At 44.5% G+C, this 21,063-nt stretch overlaps 1 protein-coding gene and 1 pseudogene across 4 annotated transcripts in view; one reads left to right on the forward strand and one right to left on the reverse strand.

The window, feature by feature from the left end:
- PDZD2 (PDZ domain containing 2) overlaps positions 1-21,063 on the forward strand; it is a 478,150-nt gene that overhangs the window by 161,463 nt on the left and 295,624 nt on the right. The gene's annotated exons all lie outside the window — the stretch shown is intronic.
- Positions 20,817-20,916, reverse strand: LOC114679100 (U6 spliceosomal RNA; annotated as a pseudogene).

A 21,063-nucleotide genomic window follows, 5' to 3' on the forward strand; every position in this document is an offset into this window, starting at 1 on the left:
ATCCTGAAGCCCCACCCTGGAAGATCCACTTGGATCTTATCTGAATGTTTGTTGAATACTCTTGAGCATATTTCTGTTTTCTATTTCGTATTTCTGGCCACCCATCACCATATTAAGTTATTGGACTGTCTTGGTGTTTCCCAGGTGAATCGGGGAACAAGACCTCAAGGGCCCCAAGACCATTCTCAGGTTCAGTGATTAACTAGGACTCACATACTCAGAAAAGCAGTCATATTTCTAGTTCCAATTCATGACACTGAAAGGACACAGATAAACATCAGCAAATGTAAAAGACACAGAGAGTAGAGTCCAAGAGCCCAGGCAGAAGCTTCCAGTTGTCTCTCCCGGTGGAGTTGCGCAGACAGTGCTCGGTTCTCCCAGCAATGATGTTTGACGCCAACCAGGGATGCTCACTTGAATCTTGGTGTCCAAGGTTTTTTCTTGGGAGTGGGTCATATAAGCATGGAGTACCTGTGTGGTTGACCTTAGCTACTCCTCTCCAGTCTCTCCAGAGGTCAAACTAATGCCACATGACCCAAGTCTTCCGCCATAAGTCGCTTTCTTAGCATAAACTCTCTGGCAAGGCCAAATACCCCCAGGTATACAAAGACGCTCTTGTCAAGCAGGATATTCTAAGGGGTTAGATCTTATCTCCCAGGAGCCAGTCCTTTCTTTAGAATGCACATGGTCTCAATAACCAACCCCTGGTGAGTTAACCCTTCACTACACATCAGGGTTTTCATGATAGGTATATAGGAAAGAGATGGGAAAGAGAATTTGAGGATATTCTGAGTGAGATCCATGAATTTTGTCAAGCTTTCAGGGGCTCCTGGGAGTAAGGCTCCTATGTCCTAGAAGGAGAGAGTGGCCACCTTGAGAAACGTAGTGACCTTTGGATGATGGAGACATCTCATCCAAGGCGACTCTGCAAGGAGAGAACCAGAGCAGAAATACCTTGACCTTAATCTTCACCCTCCCTCCAGTGTCAGAGCCTCCCATCAGTGGAAACCAGCCAGAAGCCAGGGACAGGGGAGTCCATTGATTTGTCTATACGTGTCAGTGCCCTGGTGCAGAGTGCAGGGTGGAGAAGAATGGAGACTGGATGTGGAGGGTCAACAAGAAGTCATCGGGCACATACAACATGGTCCAAATTCAAATGATCCAGTACATGGAAAGGACATAGCACAGAGCTGGCTGGCAGGTGTGAGGACTTTTGCAGTGGACACTCTCACCAGTATTTCCTTTGGTTTGCCCCTTCAACTGCAGAGATGCTTTTAGCCAATGGCTAGGTGCCTGACTGGCCGTTACTGGGAAAAGCCACTCATTTTCAAGGAGGGATGAAATGATTTTATTTGGGATTAGAGATTGTTCTCAGAAAAGGAGCAAGGCTGACTACCACCAGGCTCAAGATGCTACAAGGAGGTGACAGAGTGACTCAGGTTCCTGGAGGCTGGGTCCAGGCTTAGAAGTGGGGATTGCCATGGAGCTGGAGATAGTCGTTTGAAAGTGGTCCCTAAGAGTCCCTACCGTTTGCAGCTATCTGGTTGGAAAGAAGCTGATTTGGATAGAGAGGTAGAAGGAAGATCAGGGAGGGGCCCTCCAGCAGGAGGACGAAGTAGTCAGGAGCTCCAGCTCCAGAAGAGATAACTGGGGCTGCCTCCTTGGGTTCCCTTTACTAGCTGGTTGATCTTGGGAAAATTATACCTCTTAGCCTCAGATTCCCCATCTGTGAAGTGGGAATCTTAAGACTATTGATGCCAATGACTAAATGATGAAATAGAACATATAAAGGGGTTAGCACTATGTCTAGTAAGTAGTACTCTATACGTATTAATATCATCATTACTACCATAATGGAGAGTGTTTGGGAGTTGCTGGAACCTTTGGGAGGCAAAGTTTTCTTTCCCAGCCTCTGAAAACCTATCTACCCCTGGGATGAGATGACTTTCCAGCTACCAATGGAGGATTCCTTGATGTTTTCATTCACTTGTTAGGGGAGTGATAGGATGATGCCCAGTTTTGCAAAGAAAGAAGATTAAGAAGAGAATAGAAGGGTGACAGGCCAGGGTCATGACAGAAGGTGGAACGTAGAACTAAAATCTTTATTGAAGCTCTGAAGAAGGATCACATGTGTTGTGACGGAGGGAGCAGTGGACTAGCTTTGGGATTCCAGGTTCTCTCCAAGGTCTTCTAGCAACTAGCTTTGAGACCCTGGGTAAGTTTGTTGGGATGGTGGTATTGGGGTGGGAGGGAGGTTCGCTGTAGCTGCCTGTGCTGAAATACTAGGGGTGAATCTGTGAAACACTTTTTTATCTGTCTGGGCTAGTATTGTTGTTCCAGAAGCCCACACAGGTTTAGCGGTGTTCCTGTGATGCCACAGTGATAACTGACAGAGCCGAGGCTCAGGCTCTGTCTCTGACTCCCAGCCGAATGTCCGATTTGGTGCACCACTGCACTTCTGGGCACTCCGAAAGAGATGCTTGGATGGGTGTGGCCTGTTGGTATCTGGACTCAAATGGCTGAAGTTGAGGAGCTTAGGAAATAGGAATAGGAGAAAATGTCAGGGAATAGACCAGTGGGATTCATAGTTGTTGTAACTGGCTGTTCCATAACATACTTGAGATTTGTTTTAATCACGTATGGTAAGAGACAGACATGGAAATGGCCGTCACGAAGTCTGAGATCTGTAGAAACAGGAGGCATACCACACCACACAGGGCTACACAGGGCAGTGCAGGGGTCAGTGAGGAGGCAGAGAAGAGAGAGGACAGCATGGCCCAGAGCCTTTATTTTACTTTTTATTTTTTTGTTACAGACAGCATCTTACTCTTATCACCCAGGCTGGAGTGCAGAGCCACAATCATAGCTCACTGCAGCCTTGAACTCCTGGGCTCAGAGGATCCTCCCACCTTAGCCTCTCTGGTAACTATGTCTACAGGTGTGCACCACTGCATCTGGCTTTTCTTTTTTTTCTTTTTTTGTAGAGATGGTACCTTACTATGTTGCCCAGGCTGGTCTCAAACTCCTGACCTCAAGTGATCCCCCCACGTCATCCTCCAAAAGTGTTAGGATTACAGGTGTGAACCACTGCACCCAGCTCCATAGGCTTTATGGAGGTTTTCATGGGAAGGAACAGAGGAGGCAGGGTAGGTGGCTGAGTGTGCTTAGGATTGGATAGTTTGAATAATTTCAGTAGGCTCCCGACTATATGGGTGGTCCTTAGTTGTCCAGATGTCTGGCCCTGGAGTGATCTGAGGCAGGGAGAATATTGGCTTGGTGTGTGAGTTTGATAAAGGAGATAATTGGGTATGGCTCTGGGTTGGTTGGTTTGTATGTTAAAGCTCTATTCACAAGGGAGTCCTTTGCTGTCTCTAGGAATCAGCTACTCTTGGGAGGGGCAGCCTGTCCACGATCAAGACTCCAAATGTCAGAGCATCAAGAATACAGAAAATAGGGGCAAGGTAGCTCACGCCTGTAATCTCAGCACTTCGGGAGCCCGAGACAGGAAGATTGCTTGTGCCCAGGGGTTCAAGACCAGCCTGGGCAACATGGCAAGGCCCCATCTCTAAAAAAAAAAAAAAAATGTAATTAGCTGGGCATGGTAGTGCACACCTGTAGTCCCAGCTACTCGAGAGGCTGAGGTGGGAGGATTGCTTAAGCCCAGGAGGTCGAGGCTGCAGTGAGCCATGTTTGCACCACTGTACTTCAGCCTGGGTAACACGGCAAGACCCTGCCTCCAAAAAAAAAAAAAAAGGATACAGAAAATAAGAACATATAATGAAAACACTAGGCTTCTGGAAACCTTCCACAGCTGAGGAAGTAAAATCTCGTTTAGTGGTCAACAGTCATGACTTTGAAGTTCCTTTCTGTGTTGATGCAGCCGTGTGTGTGCTAGACGATGAAAAGCCAGGTGAAAGAGGGTATATCCTGAAGCCACTGAAATGTAGTGGTAGGAGAAGGGGGAAGGCCAAGACCTATTGCTTGGTCTTCATGAAAGAGAGCTTGAAATTGAATCAAGTAATGAGGCACGGAATCCTCAAGTCCTGGGCTCCGTTTGCCTCATAACAATCAAGGAGTTAACAAGACAGACTAGCTTGATTTTTCACTCCCTAGTTCTCTTGAATAATTGCAAGAATTACCATTTATTGAGCAGTTTCTACGGTAGAGGATGTCTGCCAGGCACTATCTCATTTAATAGCGACCACAATTCCATAAAGGACAGCCTTTGATGAGAAACCTTGGCTGTATATGACTTGCCCACGGTCACCTAAGTAAGAGGCAAAAGCAGATTTGAACGCAAGTCCTTCTGGCTCCATTGTCTGTATTCCTAACCACTGCGTTGTACTACCTCAACTCCTGCACCAGATCTGTACTTTGATCCTTGTGCGATCTGGTGCATAATTTCATGGATGGTTTAGATCTTCATAAAATACCTCCTCAGTATAATCGCAGACACCAGGGAAGAAAATGACTTATGAAGAAGAACAAACTATAAAGCTTATTTTCTACCTACCCAAACTGACAAGGAAAACAAGCCCCCTGCCTCATCTTATGCAAGCAAGTCCGGCCAGGCATGGTGGCTCATGCCTATAATCCCATCACTTTGGGAGGCTGAGGCGGGTTGGTCACCTGAAGTCAGGAGTTTGAGACCAGTCTGGCCAACATGGCAAAACCCTGCCTCTACTAAAAATACAAAAAGTTAGCCAGGTGGCACATATCTGTAATCCCAGCTACTCGGGAGGCTCAGGCAGGAGAATCACTTGAACCAAGGAGGTGGATGTTGCAGTGAGCCGAGATTGCACCGCCATTGCACTCCAGCCTGGGCAACAGAGCAAGACTCTATCTCAAAATAAATAAAATAAAACAAAAGGAAGCCCAATTGTAATATAGGCTCCTTTTGGCAAACTTAGCTGTAGGCAGAGCTTCAGGACTAGAAGCACTTTGCAATTTAGGTAGTAGGGAGTTGAAAGTATTTTGAATGTTCTCAAAATGTTCCTTGTCACTCTTTGACTGTTTCCTTCAATGCTAAATTTTCCCACCTACCTCTGTGAATTTTGTCTTAAAAAGTGATAAGTAGAAATTAAGAGTTCTGTAGAGACCCCAGTGTACCTCTCTGCCCCCAAGCAAATGGTTCCTCGGTTGATGGTTGCCTGTTCACTCTTACTTGTAAGCAGTGGGTTTCAGGGGTCAACACACCAACTTACCTTCCAGCATGATAAATGGTCCATACTAGCATGTACGGCTTGTCATATGAGGCACTCTCTTGCAGTCTGTTCTGCTCCCTGTCTGGAGTTTGATTTTGAATTCAAAACGACCTTAGATGATGTTACGGGTTGAATTATGTCCCCTCAAAATTCATATGTTGAAGTCCTAGCCCCCAGAATATGACCTTATTTAGAAATAGGATCATTGCAGGAATAGTTAGTTAAGATGAGGTCCTACCGGATTAGGTTGGCTCCTATTCCAGGATAACTGTTGTCTTTATAAAAAGGGCATATTCGGACACAGACTCACACAGGAGTAACACCATGTGTGATTGGAGTTATGCTGCTGAAAGCCAAGGAACAACCAGAAGCTAGGAGAGAGGCTTGGTACAGACCCTTTCCTAGCCTCTCCAAACTAGGGGAGCTTGGCCCTGCTGACACCTTGAGCTCCAGCGTCTCACCTTTAGAACTGTGACACAGTAAGTCCCTGTTGCTTAAGCCTCCTGTGGTCACCCTAGAAAACTACTAGTAGAGGTGACATTTTGTCCCTGTCATCTTATAGGAGTCCATTTTTCGGATGATTTCCTCCCGGACACTGGACACTTTAGAGCACTGTGGATGTTTTTTTGATGAGGACACTCTGAGAACCATGTGTGTGTTAAGTGTGAAAGGAGCAGTTACAATATGTGGAAGATAAGGTCATGATTTGCTTATTTCAAAAGTTAGTTTAGGGTCGATTTGCAATGTCCATCCTTGGAGAAAGAACAAAAAATTCAAGGCCATGGGTTGACAGACCTTCTGTACCCCAGACCCGGTTTAGAGCCTAAACCTGTGACTGCCTCCCAATTACAGACCCCATTCCTGATTCCTACCTTCTCACTGGCTGACACTCCTGATCCCTAGTAACCCTGGGAAGCCTTCATTCTTTTGAGTGGTAGCAGCTTCCTCCTGGTGGGAACTTCTAGAGAACTTTCTGGGAAGGGGAGGTAGTCGTGGTGTTTGATGTCACGTGCCCCATCTTGAAGGCATAGCTGATAACTCATAGAGGAAAGTTTTTGTTTGTGAGCTCCATCACATCTACTCTGGGGACTTTCTGGAATGTTCTACTTAATTGTTTGGTGCAGGGAGAACTGGGAAGGTTTTCTAGATTCGTTCCTACAAAGGAATACTTTGTAACTCCAGTCACTCCCTAGCTTTCTATAAGTAAGCCAGATCTGTTCCCTAAGGACAGATTGTTCCAAATTGGTCACAAAATATGGAATTAATTAAAACAAAACCCACACACCAAAACAGAAACAAATGTCTTTTCTGAAAAGTAAGTCTTTTCACTTAAAATGCATTTTTGCAGAATGTAAACTTTGGGCGTCTTTGTATTTTTTTTTTTAAGGCAGAGTTTCACTCTTGTTGCCCAGGCTGGAGTGCAATGGCGCGATCTCGACTCACTGCAACCGCTGCCTCCCGGGTTTAAGTGATTCTGCTGCCTCAGCCTCCCGAGTAGCTGGAATTACAAGCATCTGCCACCATGCCCGGCTAATTTTTTGTAGTTTTAGTAGAGACAGGGTTTCACCATGTTGGCCAGGCTGGTCTTGAACCTCTGACCTCAGGTGATCCACCTGCCTCAGCCTCCCAAAGTGCTAGGATTACAGGCATGAGCCACCGCACCTGGCCATCTTTGTACATTAATAAATGTGAGCACAGCACAGTGCAAAGAACGCGGGCCTCAGAGAGGTGAGTCTGGCTTCTGGACCCACTTACTGACTGTGTGACGGGGGCAGTTGACCTCAGCCACAGGCTGTTGCTGCTATTTCCATAAAAGGATTGTTGAGTGGATGACAGATTATTTACCTAATGTACTGAATACAGCATCTGGCACATGGTAGATGTTCAGCCAGAGGTAACTTTTAACACCCACCCCATCAGCCTCGGGCAACCTGGACCCAGAGCACAGCGTACACCTGAGAAAATCCCTTTGAGTTTGAGGGAGAGAGAAGAGCCTCAGACTCTGCCCTTTCACTCCACAGGGAAGACAAAGAATAATCTTTGGTCCAGACACTGGGGTTCATTCCAATACTGAGCGAGTGGCGTGGCACGGGGAGCCACCATTTGGAAGGGGTGCTAGCACATGCAAGAACCAGGTCCCGGAGGCTGCAGAGACTGACGGCACCTTTGAGTTCCTGGAGTGTGAGAAGTCTGTGTGGTCCCAGAAGAGGGGCCAGGATGCTGGGCTGGCAGGAGGGGGCTGGAGGGCTCAGGGCGACAGACCAATTGGTACAGAAGTATGACATGCTGTGAGGACAGTGGAATGTCAGCCCTAGTCAGAAGTCACCTTCAGCACAGTACCTGCTTCCTTGAACTTGTATGTAAAATTAAATTTAGGGTTGTTGCAAGCTTAGACTCTGGTTACCCGTGGCAACCTTGAGTTCTGTCTGGATTCTAGCAGATTTTAAACAGTGTCAGGAGGCTGCTAGAAGATGTTACTTGGAGAAATGACTGCAGGTAGTGATGTAGGTAGGAGATGGTAGAGAGAAAGAATTGCCAATTATAGCTTGATACTGTAGTCTCTGGGGACATGTAGCATAAGGGTCCTGCCTACCTGAATATGCCCAGAGGTGCCTGATGCTCTACGCAGGACTGGATATACAGTAAGAGGTCATCCTCACGATGACTTAGAGACATTAAGGAAAGGTGAAAGTATACTCAGCTTGCTGTTTAAAAAGCCAGAGAAGCATGTAATACACTTTAGAAAGATTTCCCTTACAGGTTAAAAGGAAAACAAGTTTCAGCATTTAAAATTCAATTATGTGGAAAACTTGCCATGTGGAACAGCCCATTCCCCAAGGATGAAGTGTAAATGAAGCATTACGGACGGTTTGTTTGTGACCCGCTTCCTTCCTGACCCGCTTCGTTCCTTTCAGACTGCTGCTGCACGTGCTGTTTCACTCGAAGACTTGGTTTCTGGAAGGTTTTCCAGGGTTCATTCAAGTCCTGTTTTCTTATTGTACCCAAGTGGAAACTGAGGCTTCAGGAGGTGGTTTCCTGGGGTCAAGTATCATCTTAGAGAAGTCCGAGGCCTGGAATTCATGCCCTCTGACTCAAATTCTAGAACTTTAACATCATAAATAACAACTAATGAGGCCGGGCGCAGTGGCTCAATGCCTGTAATGCCAGCAGTTTGGGAAATCGAGGTGGGTGCATCACTTGAGGTCAGGAGTTCGAAAGCAGCCTGGCCAACATAGTGAAACCCCATCTCTACTAAAAATACAAAAAATTAGCTGGGCATGGTAGCACACGCACTTGTAGTCCCTGCTACTCAGGAGGCTGAGGCAGGAGAATTGCTTGAACCAGGAGGTGGAGGTTGCAGTGAGCCGAGATTGCACCACTGCACTCCAGCCTGGGCAACAGAGCAAGACTCCATCTCAAAAAATAATAATAATAATAAAAATAACTAATGAAATTAGGATGGTTTTTTAACAGTCTATTATTTACATAAAAACATAGAACATCTATGAGTGTAGCTTATAGCTGCCTCCTAAGAGTGTGGTGATGGCCATTGGAGAGGACGGTGGGAGCTTGCTTTCCTCACCTCTTGGGAGTGACATCTGACAAGTTGTGAGGATCTGAGGGCCGTCGCCTGCCATCTTGTGGTTGAAATTGAGCAAAGTGAGAGAAAAGTGCTGGGAGCTGCAGTCCAGTTTATTATTCACAGGCTGTGTGTGTTTCACCGCTGTGCTGTTCTGCTGATGTTTTCGGCCTTCAGAACTCTCTCTTGAATGGCAGCATCTGAGCTATCCTCTCCTCTCTGTGACTGGTGTTTTTTCCTGTGGTCCCTTCACACACACAGCCTCAGCCCTCAGGCACCGCGTTAATGAATGAGGAGCTGATCTGAGAAATCGCCTGTGCTAAGCTCTTCATGATGGATGACAGAGGGGAGTTATTCGTCCCCAGTTTCTCTAACTGTAGCCTGGAATCAGAAGCCTTTTAAGGAAAGAGTGAGTGAGCAGCAAGACAATTTCCAACACTACAATGGCCCGTGGGGTGAGTTCTTTCAGAAAACTGGCAAGCTTGGCCACACCCTCCGTCGCAGCCCACAGCTCATTGTTGAAAGCCACATGCACAGCTGCTTTTCAGGGTCCACTTGTTTTTATGAGGGAAGAGATTCCATAAAAGGAGCGACTTGCCATCATTTAAAGGGGGTTGAGGTTTCAGAGCCAGATCCAGAGATGCTCTTTAATTTTATCCCAGTGACCTGCTCCTCCTCTGGTACCCTGGTCACAACCTTTCTGACTGGGAGCAGCGCAGCCCCTGGGTGATTAGCGGCAGCCATGGAAGATGGAAAACCCAAATACCCACGTAAGACACTCGCTCTTAGACTCTTAGCACTACTTTCGGAAATTGTAATGGTAGTTGTAAACCATACAGAGAAGAAAGATAAAAGCATTTTAGTGTAGTTATAGTGTTACTGGTCTAACTTCATACCCTTCTATTTATGGGCACCCCCTGGGCCATTTTCAGCAATCCTGACTTCTACTTTATCTTTTGTGTCCAGGTACTAAGTAAGTTATGAACATTTTTATTCTCTCATTTTGAGCACCAAATGCCCTCAAATAACTCTCGGGTTTTTTTTTTTTTTTTTTTTTTTTTGTCGTCTTCTGCCTCCAAAGGTTTGTGAACTTCAAGCTTTGGCACCTGTTTGGCCCTTGGCCCTCTCTTAGTTACTGTGGAAGCAGAGGCAGGTAACCAACTGCAATGCGTAGGTGAGCCATTCCTAATGAACTCCACTCCCATTCCACCTGGGTTTGCAAAGTACAGAAACGAACAGACTTGCGCTCTCATCTTTTGGTGTTGGAGGGCACCAATAACAAAAGGGGACCTCTTGCTGGAGGACAACAATATCTGCTATTTAAGGACCCAAATATATAACTCTTTTGTACAATGTAAAATGAAGCAAAGCTTTTAAACAGTTATATAGATTTCTTCATAGGATTCTTTGAGATGTGATCTTTCTCCAAAAATTTTGAGGATGAGAGTTTGTTATACTGTGTTTAAAATGTTCTGAAGCTCTGATACTAGTGGCCTTTTTATTTTTTATTTTGAGACAAAGTCTCGCCCTGTCGCCTAGGCTGGACAAAACACAATGGCACAATCTAGGTTGGCTCACTGCAACCTCTGCCTCCTGGGTTCAAGCGATTCTTCTGCCTCCAACTCCCAAGTAGCTGGGACTACAGGTGCACACCATGCCCGGCTAATTTTTTTGTATTTTTAGTGGGACACGGCTTCATCATGTTGGCCAGGCTGGTCTCGAGCCCCTGACCTCAAGTGATCCACCCACCTCAGCCTCCCGAAGTGCTGGTGTTATAACTTGGAATAACAATGTTGAATTGTATGGAGCAACAATGTTGAATTGTATGGATCTCTTATCTTTGAGTCACAGAAACTTGGATGCCAGGGCTGCAGGGATGGTATAATAGCTGACTCATCCTTCAGGTCCCTAATTCAGGGCTCTTTGTTCACCAAAGAAAAGATGATTCTATGATTTGCGATGTCTCTTTGACTTAAATTTAGCCATTTCCTTTTTGGGAGGAAGGCTGGGCTAGTTCCGTAGCTGAAGTGCATGTGTCCTCAGCCCTTAGACTGGACTATAAGGTTGGTCAGTTTAAATGGGGCTGGAATTTATTAAGAAACTTTTGACTTTGGGAATCACAGATGTATCTTCACAAATATCCCTGAAAGGAGGCCTGAACTATTGTGGGGGCGAGGGGAGTGGATAGCCTTAAAAATTCAAGCTCTAGCCAGGCAGGGTGGCTCATGCCTGTAATCTCAGCACTTTTGGAGGCCAAGGCAGGTGGATCACTTGAGGTCAGGAGTTGGAGACCAACCTGGCCAACACAGTGAAACCCCGTCTCTACTAAAAATATAAAATTTAGCCGGGCATGGTGGTGCATGCCTGTAGTCCCAGCTACTTGGGAGGCTGAGACAGGAAAATTGCTTGAACCCAGGAGGTGGAAGTTGCAGTGAGCTGAGATTGTGCCACTGCACTCCAGTCTGGGCAAGAGAGTGAGACTGCCTCAAAAAAAAAAAAAAAAAAAAAAAAAAAATTTAAGGCCGGGCGCGGTGCCTCAAGCCTGTAATCCCAGCACTTTGGGAGGCCGAGACGGGCGGATCACGAGGTCAGGAGATCGAGACTATCCTGGCGAACATGGTGAAACCCCGTCTCTACTAAAAAGATATAAAAAACTAGCCAGACGAGGTGGCGGGCGCCTCTAGTCCCAGCTACTCGGGAGGCTGAGGCAGGAGAATGGCGTAAACCCGGGAGGCGGAGCTTGCAGTGAGCTGAGATCCGGCCACTGCACTCCAGCCTGGGCGACAGAGAGCGAGACTCCGTCTCAAAAATAAATAAATAAATAAATAAAATTAAATAAGTAAATATTCAAGCTCTGTTAAGTACCGGTCTCTGTTAAATGCCATGGCAAGTCTGGGTTTTTCCCTGACTCAAGGGTTTTATTTAGTCCAGATACCCATTCCTGTGAAGTCCTCATCTGAACCAGTGGCATGGGCAGAAAGAACTTACATAGAAGTCACCAGAAAATGGTTCATGCTCTAGAATGGTGCCTGCTAAAGTGAGAAGCCAGAGAAGATCCATGGGTAAGAGGAAAAATTATCAGCATCCCAAGATATTTTTTATTTTTTAAAAAAATTGAGTTTAGGCCGGGCGCGGTGGCTCAAGCCTGTAATCCCAGCACTTTGGGAGGCCGAGGCGGGTGGATCACAAGGTCAGGAGATCGAGACCACAGTGAAACCCCGTCTCTACTAAAAATACAAAAAATTGGCCGGGCGCGGTGGCGGGCGCCTGTAGTCCCAGCTACTCAGGAGGCTGAGGCAGGAGAATGGCGGGAACCCGGGAGGCGGAGCTTGCAGTGAGCCCAGATCGCGCCACTGCACTCCAGCCTGGGCAACAGCGTGAGACTCCGTCTCAAAAAAAAAAAAAAAAAAAAAATTTGAGTTTGACCAATAATTTAGATATGGATTGACACTGGCTTCCTTGTTCAATCTGAATGTCAGAGAGTCCCATTTTCTGTGTCGTCTATGACATATCCTGCGGGAAGGGGGGAAGGTCCACAAAGGCCCCCTCACTGGTAATTCACCACTCCTTTTTTTTTTTTCTGTCACCCAGGCTGGAGTGCAGTGAAAAAATCAAAGCTCACTGCAGCCTTGAACTCCTGTGCTCAAGCAATCCACCTATCTCAGCCTCTCAAGTAGCTAGGACTACAGGTGTGAACCATAGTACTTGGCCCGTTTAATCCACTATAGGCTTATGTCAAGGGACTGGAGTTTATATACGCTCACTTGATGAAGTGGGTTTACGGATTAAATTGTTTTGTTTTAACTGAGTTAACCTTTACCAAATGGGCAGAAAAACTAAAGAAATTTCTTATTTTTAATATACAGAGATGAGGGTCCCACTATGTTGTCCAGGCTGGTCTCAAATTCTTGGCCTCAGGGGATCCTCCCACCCCAGCCTCCCAAAGTGCTGGTGTTACTGGAGTGAGCCACTGCTCCCAGCCTAAAAATAATTCAATTAATGCAGGTGTAAGCAGACAATAAGATATGACAGGGTTAACACTTCTTTTCCTGCTACCATGTGCTAATTATGAAGTAAAACAGTGACAATCTATGTAGACTGAGAAGTCAGACAAAAACATAAAATTCGTTGGGAGACTATGTGAAATACAAACTTACAACCATTAGCATTAAAGAAAAACCTGATCCTAAGCATAGATTGTGCCTTGTGGTAATACTTGATGATATGAGACCATCATAATTAGCAAGATATTTAAAATCTAAATATTCACAACATGAATACAAATGGTTTAAAATGTTTTAGTGGTGTTTAAAATTACGCATTACTAAATCTAGTCCAGGATTTTAGTAAACTGAATATTTAAGAGCCTGTTTTGAGGGTTTTTAAAAACATAATTGCTTAAGGCAAAAACTACATACTAGTAGAAAAACAGTCTTCCTGATGTGGTAAAAATAGCTAAAATAATGCATGGAAAACAATATAGCTACAAAATAGAACACACGGTTTTGTCAGCAAATTCTGATGCACAGATCCACAGATGTGGAAGATGCACAGAAATATTGCTGAAGTTTCGAAGAAAGAGTGTAGTGGAGGAGATCTGCTATGCAGTTGGACTTCAGTACTGCTGTTTCGCACATGTTCCAATTAAGAATATTCGCTTGATTCTGGCCAGGCACGGTGGCTCACGCCTGTAATCCAAGCACTTTGGGAGGCCGAGGTGGGCGGATCACTTGAGCCCAAGAGTTCGATACCAGCCAAGGCAACATGGTGAAACCCCATCCCTATTTTTGTAGAAACTTTTTAAATAAAAAAGATTTTTAAAAAAGAATATTTGCTTGTTTCTGTTTCAATAATAAAATAGACCTATTTATTTGTGAGGTCACTAGAAAATATGTATTTTACAAAATTCAATGACTTTGTTAGTTAAAACAACCCTTATGGGAAAATTATATCAGGTAACAGTAGCTTTAACTAGAATAAAAAGGAAGTCAGGATATCCCAATTACACTGATTTGAGTTTTACGAATTATATGTTGATGAAAAGAGTCAAACTTTGTAAAATATTTAGAGTTTTATTCTGAGCCAAATATGAGCGACCAAGGCCTGGGACATAACCTCAAAAGGTCCTGAAAACATGTGCCCAAAGTGGGTAGGTTACAGCCTGATTTTACACCTTTTAAGAGGATAGAAGTTACAGGCAGACATCAATCAATATGGGGACAGCCTTCCAGGTCAAAGGTGGATTCAAAGATTTTCTGATTGACAATTGGTTGAAAGAGTTAGTATCTAAAGACCTGGAATTAGGCCTGATGTGGTGGCTTACGTGTAATCCCAGCACTTTGGGAGGCCAAGGCGGGTGAATCACCTGAGGTCAGGAGTTCGAGACCAGCCAGGCCAACATGGTGAAACCTCGTTTCCACTAAAAAAAATCAGCCAAGCAAGGTGGTGGGTGCGTGTAATCCCAGCAATTTGGGAGGCTGAGGCACAAGAATCGCTTGAACCTGGGAGTCAGAGATTGCAGTGAGCCAAGATTGTGCTACTGCACTCCTGCCTGGGTATCAAAGCAAGACTCCATCTAAAAAAAAGAAAAAGAAAGAAACAAAAAAAGACCTGGAATCAGTAGAAAGGAGTGTATGGGTTAAGATAGGGGGTTGTGGAGGCCAAAGTTCTTCCTATGTAGATGGCCTCCAGGTAGCAGGCTTCGGAGAGAATAGACAGCAAGGCCGGGGGTGGTGGCTCATGCCTGTAATCCCTACACTTTGGGAGGCTAAAGTGGGTGGATCACCCAAGATCAGGAGTTTGAGACAGGCCTGGCCAACATGATGAAACCCTGTCTCTACTAAAAATACAAAAAAAAAATAATTGGACGTGGTGGCAGGCACCTGTAATCCCAGCTACTCAGGAGGCTGAGGCAAGAGAATCACTTGAACCCAGGAGACAGAGGTTTTAGTGAGCTAAGATCGTGCCACTGCACTCCAGCCTACGCAACAAGAGCAAAACTCCGTCTCAACAACAACAAAAAAAGATGGCGAATGTCTCTTATCAGATTGTAAAAGGTGCTAGACTCTTAGTTAAATCTCTCCTGGATCAGCAAAAGACCTAGGAAAGGAAGGGGATCCTTTATAGAATGTAGATTTTCCCCACAAGAGACAGCTTTGTGGGTCTGTTTCAAAATATGTCAGAGAGATATATTTTGGAATAAAATGCTTCAATTTCTTTCAGCGCCTGCTGTCTGTCATGTGATGCTATACTAGAGTCAGGTCAGCATCTGGTGTCTTACTGCTACAAAGAGTCTGTTTTGTCTGTCTTGAAGTCTCTTTATCTTAATGTTAATGCTGGTCTGTTGTGCCTGAATTCCAAAGGGAAGAAAATATAATGAGGCATGTCCTACGCCTTTTTGCCCATCATGGCCTGAACCAGTTTCTCAGGTTTACTTTGGATACCCTTGGCCAAGAAGCAGGGTCCACTTAGCCAGTTGAAGGATTTAGAATTTTATTTTTCATTTACATATGAATGTATTAAATAATCACATGAACCCTGAAAATTTTTTAAAAACTTAAATGTGTAAATAAATTTTTTTAAAATTTAGGCGAGGTTATAAAAATAGGCCAACAGCATGAAATTGATTCAGCCATTTCATCCTATTGGCCTATTTCAGGGAATGATGATGAAAATATCTTACTACATAGAGGTTTGATGTTTATTTCTAAACAAAGCATTTATTAGAGTAACAGAACTTAAAGATGACTGGGATTGGGCTGGGCGCAGTGGCTCACACCTGTAATCCCAGCACTTTGGGAGGCTGAGGCGGGCAGATCACAAGGTCAGGATATCAGGACCATCCTGGCTAACACGGTGAAACCCCGTCTCTACAAAAAATACAAAAAATTAGCCGACCATGGTGGCGGGCACCTGTAGTCCCAGCTACTCGGGAGGCTGAGGTAGGAGAATGGTGTGAACCCGGGAGGCAGAGCGTGCAGTGAGCCGACATGGCACCACTGCACTCCAGCCTGGGCGATAGAGTGAGACTCCGCCTCAAAAAAAAAAAAAAAAAATGACTGGGATTTTTCTTCTACGAAAAAGACAAGTGGTTCAAATTTGAGGACCTTATCTCTCAAGCCAAGTACAGTAGTTCCCAGTGGCCTCCTTCCTGGAGGCTATTTTTGCAAGGACAAACACATGTCTCTCCAAGGTAAAGATGACGTTGTAACAATAAATAAGAAAATAACTACTTTTTGAAAGAAAGCCATGCTATGCAAAGGGCAATTTCAATATGGATATTAGGAAATGTTTCCATAGTGATAAGACTTTTTTTTTTTAAATGTTAACATTTGCCAACAAAAAGTTTCAGATGCATCTTTAAAATCTTGAGAGCAAAATTTTATATTTTTAAACCTTCCAAAGAATTTTAGAGGAGCTATATGTTAAAAACTATTAAAAGTACAGTAACTTCAGAGTTTGCAAGAAAAACTTGACAAAGTCAATGCACAATTTCAACCAAAACCAAAGCACAGGTGGTGGATAGGGTTGGAAAATGATATTATGATTGATTAAATCATAATCAGTGCCACTAACATATTTCTTCCATTTGAATCTGTGTATCCTTGTGAGGTATCTTCAGCTATGGCAGCTGTTAAAAGCAGCATCCAGGCCAGGAGCAGTGGCTCATGCCTGTAATTCCAGCACTTTGGGAGGCGGAGGCAGGCGGATCATGAGGTTAGGAAATCGAGACCATCCTGGCAAGGACGGTGAAACCCCGTCTCTACCAAAAATACAAAAAAAAAAAGAATCAGCCGGGCGTGCTGGCAGACACCTGTAGTCCCAGTCACTCGGGAGGCTGAGGCAGGAGAATGGCGTGACCCGGGAGGCGGAGCTTGCAGTGAGCCAAGATCGCGCCACTGCACTCCAGTCTGGGCGACAGAACCAGACTCCATCTCAAAAAAAACAAAAAACAAAAAACAGCCGCATCCAGCCTGGTGTGGTGGCTCACACCTGTAATCCCAGCACTTTGGGAGGCTGAGGTGGGCAGATTGCTTGAGGTCAGGAGTTCAAGAGCAGCCTGGCCAACATGGTGAAACCCCATCTCTACTAAAAATACAAAAATTAGCCGGCGGTGGTGGTGGATCCCTGTAATCTCAGCTACTTGGGAGACTGAGGTGGGAGGATCCCTTGAACCCAGAGGCAGAGGCTGCAGTGAGCTGCAACTACACCACTGCATTCCAGCCTGGGGAACAGAGGGAGACTCTGTCTAAAAAAAAAAAAAGAAAAAGTAGCAACTGTTTGTTATGAAATTACTTGAAGCTATACTTCTGGATTATCACATCCCAAAATGTTAAACCAAGTTTTTGAAAATCTTGAAGTATACTTAACTACATAGCTTGTAAAATATTAAGCACTTTAGGTTTTTATATATATATATATATATATATTTTTTTTTTTTTTTTTTTTTTTGAAAGAGAGTCTCACTGTGTCACCCAGGCTGGAATGCAGTGGTGCAATCTTGGCTCACTGCAGCCTCTGCCTTCAGGTTCGAGTGATCCTCCCACCTCAGCCTCTCAAGTAGCTGGGATTACAAGTATGTACCTTCATGCCCGGCTAATTTTTGTATTTTTAGTAGAGACGAGGCTTCACCATGTTGGCCAGGCTGATCTTGAACTCCTGACCTCAAGTGATCCACTCGCCTCCGCCTTCCAAAGCGCTGGGATTATAAGCGTGAGCCACTGCACTCAGCCAAACTATCTTTTTAAAATAACTTTTTCATGTTTTATAATGCATATAATATATTCACACAATAATATATGTATGCATTAAATAAATAAATACACATATATTGGGGATGCATGTTCAATTTTCTTTTCTTCCTTTTTTTTTTTTTTTTTTGAGATGGAGTCTAGCTCTGTTGCTAGGGCTGGAGTGCAGTGGCATGATCTCAACTCACTGCATCCTCGGCCTCACAGGTTCAAGCAGTTCTCCTGCCTCAGCCTCCCAGGTAGCTGGGACTACAGGCGCATGCCACCACGTTTGGCTAATTTTTGTATTTTTAGTAGAGACAGGATTTTACCATGTTCGTAAGGCTGGTCTTGAATTCATGATCTCAGGTCATCCGCCTGCCTTGGCCTCCCAAAGTACTGGGATTATAAGTGTGAGCCACTGCACCTGGCCTTTTTTTGAGACAAGGTCTCTGTCTGTCACCTAAGCTGGAGTGCAATGGCACGATCATGACTCACTGCAGCCTCAACTTCCCGGACTCAGGTGATCCTCCCACCTCAGCCTCACGAGTAGCTGGGTCTACAGGTGCATGTCACCAGGCCTGGCTAATTTTTTGTATTTTTTTTAGAGACAGGGTTTCGCTATGTTGCCAAGGTTGGTCTAGAACTCCTGGGCTCAAGCAATCCGCCTTCCTCAGTGGCCCAAAGTGTTGGGATTATAGGCGTGAGCCACCACACCCAGCCTCTCAATTTTCGTTTTTTACTGACAGTCATGAAAAATCAAAATCTGAAAAGATGACTATCTCACAAGTGGAGAGCTTAGCCCTGCCCTCCTAAGGAAGGTGTCTCTTTTGAGATCTACAGGATCTAGATGTCTCTCATCTACCCTGTGCCTGCCGCCCATCCTCTCCAGAGAACTGATTTTCCTTGGGATCTGCAAACCAGACTTTCTTCTAACTCCTCCACCCCAGTTTCTCCTCTCTTGTTCTCTAGGTCTGAACCTTGAGTTCCCAAGGAGAGGAGTCAGTGTGTCCTGGCCAACTACCCTACCAGGCACAGATGCACTGGCACCTCTTGCTAAGTGCTTGCTCCCTGGACCATTTGCAAGCTCTCTGTGCTCATTCTTCTCCTGTTTATTCATTTTAGAACAACATGTTTATAATTCTATTAATTCCTCAGGTACCCCGTCTCTCCTCCCACACTAATTTTTATTTATTTCAATGGCAACATTAAAACAGCACTTTAAAGAAAAGAACAACTTGTGATTCGCCTACACTAATTCTCCACTAATTTAATTTTTCTATGTTAAGATCTAATCTGTGACCATGTGCCTACAGCTCTATCATGCTAACTCAACAGATACAATTTTTCTGTTTCCTTCTAATCTATGTTCATCTACAATATATATATTTTCAGACTACCTTTGTTGATCCTTTTCTTTGGAAAAGAAAGTTTTACCATGTGCATGCAATAGAACGGAAGGACAGTGAGTGAGAAGTTTCCTCAGTTCAGACCTCCATTCTCTTGTCACTACCACCAGCTATACCCCAAGCCTCACTCTATTACCAGTATCTTTCCAAGAATTCTCTAAGCATCTACAAGTATTTTGTGTTAACGTCTTTTTTACACAGTGGGGCACACGATCCACACTATTCTGAATCTTAACCTTTTTTCTTTAAATCTTAAAAACCCATCTTAGCACTTGTTTCAAATCAGAACGTGTCACTTTGTCTCTCGTTCTTTTTAACAGCTGTATAGTAACCCACTGGAGGTTTCTCATGTGATTTATTTGATCAGTCGCCAGCTAGTGGCTGTTTTTATTGTATAGTCTTTTTTGCTGTGTCCAGAATTCTGGGCTGGGTGCGGTGGCCCACACCTATAATCCCAGCACTTTCTGAGGCTGAGGTGGGTGGATCACCTGAGGTCAGGAATTCAAGACCAGCCTGATCAATATGGTAAAACCCTGTCTCTACTAAAAATACAAAAATTAGCTGCAAGTGGTGACATGCACCTGTAATCCCAGCTACTCAGGAGGTTGAGACAGGAGAATCGCTAGAACCTGGGAGGCTGAGGTTGCAGTGAGCCAGGATCATGCCACTGCACTCCAGCCTGGGCAAAAGAGTGAGACTCCGTCTCGAAAAAAAACAAAAAACTGCAATAAATTTTATGTTCATATATCTTTGTGTATATGTATGAGTGTATGTAATGGATAAATTCCTAGAAGTGGGATCCTCAAATAAATCACATTTTAAATTTGTTATTCCTGTTGTAAATTGCTTTCCCTAAGAGATTATGCTAATTTGTATCCCCACTGACAATATACAAAAGTGCTGTTTTTCTCACAGCTTCACAAACACCATAAGAATTACTTTGAATCATACTACATGCAGAATTCTCTGTTAACCTTTTCATACCCACACAATGGGTAGGTTCAGTCACTTGACAGGTGACAGCCCAATGATGACAATGAAGGAGGATTTGGCAAGGGATTTTATTCCTTGCAACAAGTCAAGTAAGGAGAATACCAGGGATAGCTCCCAAAGCACTGCCTCCCCAAGCTGGGGGCTGGGTCCGGTAATGAGGTGTAACCTGATTGTATCTTGCAATGAGGTGATGCTGGGATACGTGATATGACTGGATCTGACCATGGGGTGATGCCGGAGCTCGATCTGATTGGATTCTGGATCCTGCCATACAGTGTCCACTTCTTAATTCTGTCCCACTCCTCAGCCCAGGCACTTAGGTTCTTCCTGTGGTTGCAGGCTTGGTTCATCTAGGCATGCTGAGTTCATGTGACTTGAGGGTCCATGGCAAACGAGAAACAGCTCTTGATCTTTTTACATAAAAGTGGAACCAGATTGGTCTGGTGTGGCTACGCTTTTTCACTTAACACATTTGAACTCGAACTCGTTCCTCCTTATTAAGTGGTCTTAATAGGTATAATCATCACTGATAACTTAGGTAAGCATGTTCTTTCTGTCCTTGCCGGTTTGTCAGTGTTAAACTTAACATGGCATTCATTTTTTTTAACTTTTTTTTTTTTTTTGAGACCAAGTCTTGCTCTGTCACCCAGGCTGGAGTGCAGTGGCCAGATCTCGGCTCACTGCAAGCTCCGCCTTCTGGGTTCACGCCATTCTCCTGCCCAGCCTCCCAGTAGCTGGGACTACAGGCACCCGCCACCATGCCCAGCTAATTTATTTTTGTATTTTTAATAGAGACGGGGTTTCACCGTGTTAGCCAGGATGGTCTCAATCTCCTGACCTTGTGATCCTCCCACCTTGACCTCCCAAAGTGCTGGGATTATAGGTGTGAGCCCCGTGCCTGGCAACTTTTTTTTTAATTTTTATTTTTTCATCCTTGGGTAAGGGCCATGCTAATCTTCTCTGTATCGTTCCAATTTTAGTATATGTGCTGCTTAAAATGCTTGTGACCACGACTATTTTTTTCCTTTTGCACCATCCTTTTAGGACAAATTTCATGGAATGAAGGTATTATGTCAAAGGACATTTTTGCCAAATTGTTTTATACAAATAATTTTACCAAATTACACCCCTACCAATAATGTATGAAT

The sequence above is a fragment of the Macaca mulatta genome, chromosome 6 (genome assembly GCF_049350105.2).
Source record: "Macaca mulatta isolate MMU2019108-1 chromosome 6, T2T-MMU8v2.0, whole genome shotgun sequence".
NCBI lineage: Eukaryota > Metazoa > Chordata > Mammalia > Primates > Cercopithecidae > Macaca > Macaca mulatta.